Raw genomic sequence first — 9,590 nt, forward strand, 5'->3', positions numbered from 1 at the left:
GTGCTTGCCTCACAGGGTCCCACCCCTTGTGTGGCCTGCACTTCACAACCTCACCTCAGGTGCTTGTTGGCCACAGTAGTTCCACCTGTACCTTGTGTGGCTGCCAACCTTTATGGTTGAGTTAAGGTGTAGCTGCAGAGTGCATGCCTCACAGGGTCCCACGCCTTGTGTGGCCTGCGCCTCACAGCCTCACCTTGTTTTAGCAAGTAAGGTCAACTGCCAATACCAGGGCCCCCTCACTACCGGGTGCTTGTGCCTCACTAGTTCCACCTGTACCATGTGTGGCTGCCAACCCTTCAGGCTGAGCTAAGGTGTTGCTGCAGAGTGCATGCCTCACAGGGTCCCATCCCTTGTGCCACCTGCTTTTCACAGCCTCACCTTGCTTTAGCAACTATGTTTAGCTGCCAATACCAGTGCACTCTACTGACCATTTCAAGGCCTGCGATGCATAGGTTTTCTTAAATATCTTTTTAAATATCAACTGTATCTTCTTGAAATTTTGGCCCAACATGTTTTAGACCTTCCGCTAATGTATGGCAATATAACTAAATATCTAAAATTATTAATAATGGCACTTTACTCTTGAACATTTCCAATTTTCTTTGCCTTTGACTGAGACTTTCGGACACCGTTAGGAAAGATGGCCCGCCCACTTCTTTCTCTCCCTGTTAACAAAATATGAATGAAAGTGTACCGTACTACGATTATGACGTATAGCGTTTTACATTTTTAAATTACTTTATGGATTATTGTTTTATATATCCAAATTAGTTTATGCAATAAAGTTTATTTGTGTTTCATTATTTTGGGAGATTATTATGACCTCTTGGTTTATTTAGAGTATATATATACTGGAAAATATACTCGCTGAAAATTAGAGGGGCAGTAGTTACAAGCTGTTCAGGTGTGTTTATATTGTCGTCCGGGTTCCACCCGCCCATCCTGAACTCGATGCCATCGAGCAGGTATGGGCGCATATGAAGCTAAATGTACGTTCATCGTTACGGCATTTCACCAGGGCAGACCTAAAGGCCAGACTGGAGGAAGCAAGGCTTGCTGTCACTAAACAGGTGTGGGAAGGAGCTGTCCAACGAAGTCAAGCTTTCGAGAACGAATACTGGCTTACTGACAACGTCCGGGATTGCATAGATCCAATCGTTGTCAACGTCGCCAGTGATGACGAGAACGATCTGTTTTTAGACAGTGATGGGGAGTGAGCTGAAATATCCTTATACGTGTGTATATATAGTCCTGTAATTAATAAGTAAGTTTTGATATATTTATCCACCAGTTTTTCATTTTGTATGTCTATGCTGTTTTCATGGTTACTGCAAAAATTTACTTCAAAATCTGTAAAATTTCTGTATATATTGTACATACTTTATTAGATCTATATAATAAAATAATGTATATAGTGATCTTACTTTTAAATAAACTATGATCAGTTTTTTCCTTCCATATTCATATCTCCAATAATAATCTAAAGTTGCCAATACCACACCATTCTCATGGAAATAGATAAGAAAGGTACATGATAAATAAAAACATACAAATGGCTTTATGAAAAGTAATCAGTAATAAATGGTAGTTCGTGTACATTTTATGACGTAAAAAAACATATGGTAGTACACTATTCCATTCATAAGTATCAGACAGAGTAAGAAAGAGAGGAGTGGGAGGGGCTTCTTTCATAACTCTTTGGCTAAGCCAACGACAGGTGTTCGTATATTTACAACTAATACTGAGGAAATTGAAAATTTTCTTAGTAAAGTGCCTTAATTATTAATTCAGGGTACTTAATTATATTGCCATATGTTAGCGGAAGGTGTAAAACATGTTGTACCAAATTTTCAGGAAGATACAGTTGATATTTAAAAAGATATTTAAGAAAACCTATGCATCGCAGGGCTTGAAATGGTCAATAGTGTCTCTTATTTAACTCGGGAAACACTCTTGTTGACAAAATAAGTTGAATCCATTTTGTAGCTTCAGCTAAGCAAGGTTCAGGAATGACAAGAGAATTGCAGTGCTGTAGCTGCTCCACTAACTGGGTGGACATACCTCGAAAATGTCACCAGTCCAGTTCTTCATTGAAAATAACCATCTTCACCAGTGACATAACGGCCAGTATAAATTGAAAAGTGTGGCCCAAAAACCTTATTTTCAAGCAATTGGAATAATCATCAGGAATCATCCAAGAACTTTCCAAAGGCAAATTGAATAACAAAATGGCTAAGGCTTTCACAGGTAAGATTAAATAAAAACAAAAGTAACCAACGCCTCTTCCTATGATGGTGAAAGTTTATGACTTGACTATTTTTTCTTTGGTTTCATTCTGCCGAAGGCACATATGTTATGAGATTCATACTCCATGTTAACTGTTGAATTCAAACTGAAAATATTCGCATGGAATACGTAAATCTTAGTTTTTCCTTTGGATCTGAAAATATTAGATATCTTGGAGCTGCAAATTTCAAGGCTTTAAAACCAGCATCCTGGCTCAATAACTTGACCATCTGTAGTTGATCTTGTGTTGACTTTGGCAATATACACAGCAAATCTTTAAAGTATTAAGGACATGCAGTCTTGATAGTTTGAAGAGTCATTATCTCAAACATCATTCTAGCTTTGGTAGGGAACCCGTGCAACTCAATACAAGATTAATCCTGTCCTGAGATGCAAAATTTTTCATTAATCTTGCCATTATAACATTTTGCACCTCCCTAATTTTCATCTTAGGCATTTTATGACACAGAGTTGCAATAGCCATTCTTTTTATGACAATAGACCACTCTATGAACCTAAGTTTTTTATTTTTTATAGAACATTAAAGATACTTTTTTAACAAGCACAATATTTTAAAGATGATGGCTAGTGACCCTTACAACATTATTGATTTGAGTACCGTGAGAGAAGTTACAATCCAATGTGGAGGAAGATGCTTCCTCTAGGAATAGCTGGAAAAGACTCATCAATTAAGGCAACAGGCCCCTTAGCGCAGAGGCATTGGTTGGAATGAAAAGGACAAATTACAGATCAATAGTACGCCCAAGCCTTATACTTCGTCATCCATCAGATCAGGTTTACTATTTTATAATATTTAGCTAAAAATCACCAAGGTTTCTAAAATTATTTTTCCTTCCTGCCAACGTGAATTCAGTTGTATTTTCATTTAATTTCTAATGCTTAAATGTCATCCATTCATTAGCTATAAAAAGAATAAATGACACTGTCATTTAGTCCCTTAATTGCATCTGCAGCACTAAGCGTAATGTGCAAAAATGGATAAAGAACTGATATAAATTCTGAATGGCTCAAATTAAACCTACAAACGAGGTGGCCTAACAAAGAAAAGGTAGACGAACAAGGGTGTGACATAATTCTATTCGAGCATAAATCTCGCCAGACAAATGAAGCAAACAGAAACCTGCTTCCACACGTAAACTTGATTGTTAGGCATCAAAATGATACCGCTCATAGGATGGGACGCAGAGGTCCGTACCAGGTCTCTTGCACTCGTTCACGCCTTACCATAATTGCCCCCTCAATATGGGACCACCTTGACGTGGTGAGGGGGCTCTTGGACCCCAGGAATTAGTTCCCGGGTTCGAGTCCAAAAGTCTCATATTTTTTGTATATTTTCATTTGTAGTAATATTGTGGAATTTTCCACCTTCTATAAGATTTATTGGACCTGACGAATGGGTAAAGATATCATAGCTGGGAAAGGTTTATATCCGAAGCTAAATAGTGGGAGCTGTGGTAGGATCATCAACTACCCAATAATGTTCGGACCTGAGAGATACCAGATTGATAACTCAAAGGCAGAACTATTCTTCAGGGCTGGACCACGGATTCCAGGGGGGTCTGGTCCTGAGGATAGGACTATCGGCATTCTTTCCAGTTTGCCCATAACATGGTTAGGGTGGGGATGATTGTATTCTTATAATATTCTCAGTCCTAGCAAGTGGGTTTGGCTTACACTTGCGCCACTCTAACCATGTTGTGCTATCCCCAGTGGGTTAGGGTAGGGACGTGGACATTTGGGAGTCGGCTCTCACTTGTGCCATTGGTGGAAGAATAAACTTTATGAAAGGCTGATGATATTTTTTTAATATTTTCAAGTTTAATTTTTCTGATTTTTTAAAAATATAAAGCTTATATGACTAGTAACCATAAGGATTCTAGTACCCCTGGTCCCTTTGATGATGATTTGGCACAGATGACGACACCCGTGACATGAACTTGACCGTGGATATGGAATGCACCAGTGATGGTACTACCTCTCAGGATAGTCATCATAAATTGAAAATAAGCCATTGTGGGAACACAGTAGATAGTTTGAGAGTATTGCATGTAAAGCACATTCCCTTGGAATGTGACTATGAGACGCTCTCTCTTTCGTTTGGTAGTTTTGGTTTGGCAAAATAGAAGAGTTGAGGATGAACTTTGATGAAAGTGAGAGAAAATGGGAGGCATGGCTGACTTCTGACAAAACATGAAGTTGCACTCAAAGCCAGCAGCACCAATAACATAAAGATTTGTAAAAAGATTGTCAACGGAGCACTAACCGACAGGGCCCCTAAAAATATGGATGCTTACAGACCATCACAATGGGTACAAGTGGCTCAGCCAAATTTGAATGACGATGCCACTTTTGAAAGAACACCAAAACCTTCAATGTGGTTGGTAGTATCTGGTAGGGAGGAATATTATAATTACTACAAATTTAGCAGATACATCCAAAAAAAAAGTTGGCTGTATTGACATGGGGAACATCTCAAGGTTTGGCAAATGTAATGTCCTAATTCATGCTAAATCAAAGACACAGTCATACATGCTGACACTGAAGAAATTCAAGAAAGATGATATGATACAAGAAATTAGACCACACATGAATTTTAGTTATGGAAAAGGAGTGGTATTCAATAGAGACCTTTGTGAACTGACAGAAAGAGAAATATTAGAAATTTGTCCAACTTCTGTGAACGTTTGAGGACTCTGATTTACCATCCTACATCCGTTTTGGAAATGAAAGGGTCAAAGTAAACCGTTTTTTCAAAACCTCTGCAGTGCTACAACTGTTTTCAATATGGCCATCCATCCAGATTCTGCAAAAACAATAGTCTGTAATAATTGCTCAGCTCCTGAACATGGTCCTTGTTCGAAACAGCCAAAATGTATTAATTGTGAAGAGAATCATACCCCATTCAATAAAAAGGGCAGTCAATATAAATATGAAGAGGCAGCTATATGTAAAGCTAATGCTGAACATATAAGTATTAGTTACGCCAGGAAGTTGATTGGTCAGACAAAGACCTATGCTATGGCTCTAAATTCTGTAGCCCCTATAAAAACTCAAGTCAACAACGTAGCACCTTTACCTGCAGTAAAAGCAAGAACTACTGAAACCCAGTCATCTGATCTAGGTGATCGGCCGGCTAGGGTTGAAGCACCGCTATCTAAGAAAGATGTGCCTGCTGATATAGACTCATCTCCAATTGATGAAATCCTCCCTGTGTCTGTCCCATCTCTTCAGCAAGAAACCCTTGAAGAAATGGAACAAGAACAAACTAGAGGGCCAAAGAGAGAGAGAACTCCTTCATCCTCTCCTCCACCTGCTCAAAGGATGGAGATTTCCAAACCCCATAAAAAATGTAACAACAGTGAAGCCAACGGTGAGGATGCTCCTGCCCCTGAAACAACCAAGGAATTAAGTTCCTTGGATAAAAAGAAAATAGTAGTGGAAGTCCACTATCCTCCGTATCAAAAAGCTAATAAAAAACATAATCATAAGCCACATATCTCAAGACAATCTAAAGAAACTCCTATAAAGTCCCATAAGGAAAAAAAAAAAAAAAACTAGTATAGATCAATATAGAATTTCCTTTGGTAGATCCTAGCACTAAAATTCAATCTGGACATTTTACTATGGAACTGTAAAGGACTAAGGACTCGTTCAGAAATTCTAAAAGTATTACTGAGTGAGCATAACCCAGGGGTTGCATGTCTTCAAGAAACTAAATTGGGGGATTCTGTATACAATCCAGGTGTAAACTATGAAATCTATAAAGTGAACCCCACTGATGGGGATCGCGCCCATGGAAGTGTTGCAATAATTATTACTAAAGCATTGCAACATTTTATGGTTCCCCTGAACACGCAGCTTCAAGTAATTGCTATCCGGGCTACTTTTGACCGTGAAATCACAATCTGCTCTCTTGACCTTCCCCCAAAGATGTAGGTTCACTCTTGGGGACATTCAAGTTTTAATCCATCAACTTCCTCCTCCTTTTTTACTACTTGGTGATTTTAATTCTCACAATCCACTTTGGGGTAGAGATTTTTTTAGACACAGAGGGTAGGATCATTGATGACATTGTTAATGATAATGATCTTACACTTTCTAATGATGGTACTATGACATACCATAATCTCTACACAGGTGGTTCATCTGCTAGACTTGAGCATTTGGTCTTCTTCTCTCTATCTTGATTTTAATTGGTCTGTAGATGAGTTTCTACATGACAGTGATCACTTTCCCATTCATCTTAAGTCTGTGAGAAATGCCCCCTCGAATTATCCTATCAAATGGAAGGAAAGGGAAGCAGATTGGTTAAATTTCAAGAAGGCATAAACCTATCCAAGGAATCTGAATCCTTCAAATGCCATCTAAAGACTTATGAGTACTTTGCCTCCGAAATATTGAATAGTGTTGACAACTCAATACCTAAGACCAAAGGGAAACCACTCAGACCTACTGTTCCTTGGTGGGATAAAACCTGTGGTAATTTGAGGAAAATTCTGGAAATGGTGAATCTTATAATTCCAAGTTAACTTTGAGGGAATTAAGGGATGATAACATACTTTATAGCATGCTGAAAAATCTTCCAGATTCGGCTAAATCTTATCTCCTTAAAATCTTTAATAAAATATGGGAAACTGGTATTCTCCCCACTTCGTGGAAGATTGTAATCATTGTTCCCATTAAGAAGCCATTGAAAGGTCCTCATCTTCGTACAAGCTATTGGCCAATATCTCTTACAAGTTGTGTATGCAAATTGTTTGAGAAAATGGTGAATTCTAGATTGATGTGACATCTAGAAAAAAATGGTTTATTATCATCTGTCCAATTTGGATTTAGGAGAAATCATTCCACTCTGGACCCACTAATAAGATTATCAACCCAAATTCAGCAAGGTTTCTCAAAACGCTGTCAGACAAGAGGAGTCTTCTTCGACCTCGAAAAAGCTTATGACACTACTTGGCGTTTTGGTATTAAGCGGCTTCATAACATGGGAATACGAGGTAATATATTAAATTTCATCAGGTCATTTCTAAGTGACAGACACTTTAAAGTTAGAATTGGAAACACCTTGTCTAATGCTTTTGAGCTGGAGGAGGTTTTCCACAAGGCAGTATGTTGAGTGTCACTTTATTTGCTGTGGCTATAACCAGCATTGTTGAATGTGTGTCTCCTCCAGTAAATACATCTTTGTTTGTGGATGACCTTGCTATTTATGTCACTGGTTATGATGCTATTGCAGCTTGTAATTTTCTGCAAAAGTCAGTTAATGCAATCAGCAATTGGGCTGATGACAATGCCTTTCGATTCTCCCCTAACAAAACTGTGGCAGTTCGTTTTACTAGGTGTACTCGAAAGGAAACCATCCCAAATATTAGGCTAAAAGACGCACTAATAGCATATGAGGAGGGGGTGAAGTTTTTAGGGATGATTTTTGATAAGAAACTAACATGGGGTAGTCATACTGACTCCTTGAAAATCAAGGTGAAGAAGTCCCTTAACATTTTAAAAGTAGTTTCAGGTTTTAATTGGGGTGCTGATAAGAGGTCACTTTTACGGTTATATGACTTTATGTAAATCAAAGCTTGAGTATGGTTGCCAAGTCTACTCTTCAGCAAGAGCTAGCAAACTTAAGGAGTTGGATGTAGTTCATCATGCTGGTCTGAGAATATGCTCCGGTGCATTTAAAACATCTCCAGTTGAAAGTTTATATACCGACACAGAGGAGCTCCCTCTAGACTTACGTCGAGAGGAACTGGGACTGCAGTATATGTTCAAACTAAGAGGTTCCCCAGAAAACCCTGCAGCGTCTATTCTTAACCAAAACACTCCACTGCAGTTTGCAAATGCTAGAGCATCCAAGCCTATTCATGTGAGAATTAATGCTGCGGTTGACAGTGTGTCTATTAAAGACCAAAAACTTAAGGCAATACATTGCTCTAAGTTGCCTCCTTGGTTGACCCCAGAACCATCGGTCTGTCAAAAATCAGTGGTTAAAAAATCTATTAATATCCAAGAAGTGAAGGCTTGTTTTCTTGATCATGACCGAATGCATTCGGGTTCTGTTAAACCTTTCACTGAAGACATCAAGTGGTGTTGTTCATGGTAATAACTCATATGTGGGCAGTCTTTCAAATAATGCGTCCATTTTTTATAGCTGAATTAACTACATTAGCCAAATCTCTTGAGATTGTTTCTACTCTACAGGGTAATAATTTCACCATTTACTCAGATTCTTATAGTGCAGTCATGGCCTTTAAGCAATATAACCCTAAACATGCAGTTGTTCAACGTATTCAAGAATGGTTATATAGGCTTGCTTCCAAATTCAAATCAGTCCATTTCTGGTGGGTTCCTGCCCATGTAGGTATTGCTGGTAACGAACTTGCTGACCATGAAGCAAGAGATGTCATTACTAAAGAAGACATTCTCTTCCACCATATTCCTTCTACTGACATGAAATGGACTACTCGTTCATATGTTAAAAATAAATGGCAAGCACGTTGGTCGTCTCCCCATCTGACCAACAATAAAAAGCACAGGAAGATCAGACAAAGTATTGAACATTGGCCCTCTGGTTTCCAACAAAATCGTAGGGTAGAAACTGTATTATGTCGTCTAAGAATTGGCCATACTCGATTGACCCACCAATTCCTCTTGGAGGGGGTAACTGCGCCAGTCTGTATGCAGTGGGACTCTCCTCTTACAGTGGAACACATTATGTTACATTACCATAGGTTACAGGTATTCTGCAGCACGACAGAGACATGGGTTAGTGGGCAGGGATATAGCAGAACTGCTTGGTCCGGATGTAGCTGTTAATAGAATTGTTGGATTCCTTAGAGACATTAACCTTTTTTTAATGAAATTTAATATTGACCTATCGGTAAGTTGCAAAGTGTAGTGTATACACTAGAAGTTGTTTATAAAAGCATGCTTATATGAATATGAGTATGTGTATTGTATATGTATGCATAAATGTTTTATTCTTGTTTGCACACTCGAAAGGCGAAGTTATAATTTTTATGGCGGATATCCGTTTTTACCATAGTTTTAAAATCGCCTGTATTTTATTTTATTTATAAAATCATCAACATAAATATTCATGTCAAACCAATTTCATTATAGCGCTGAATAATCCCTATGGATTCCAGTGCTTGGTTTCAAGCCTATATTTCATATTCCATTCCATTCCATTCCTTACCACACCACAATTGTGCAAGTGTGCAACAGGTCATTGATGCAAATATCTGAGAGGGACAAAATTTATAATAAAAAGCTATGGA

The 9,590-nt window shown here is 38.4% G+C and overlaps 1 protein-coding gene across 3 annotated transcripts in view; it reads left to right on the forward strand.

Moving 5' to 3' along the window:
* Nucleotides 1–9,590, forward strand: part of LOC135210986 (transmembrane protein 17B-like) — a 708,558-nt gene that overhangs the window by 485,402 nt on the left and 213,566 nt on the right. The window lies entirely within an intron of this gene.

Source organism: Macrobrachium nipponense, chromosome 4 (genome assembly GCF_015104395.2).
Source record: "Macrobrachium nipponense isolate FS-2020 chromosome 4, ASM1510439v2, whole genome shotgun sequence".
Lineage (NCBI taxonomy): Eukaryota > Metazoa > Arthropoda > Malacostraca > Decapoda > Palaemonidae > Macrobrachium > Macrobrachium nipponense.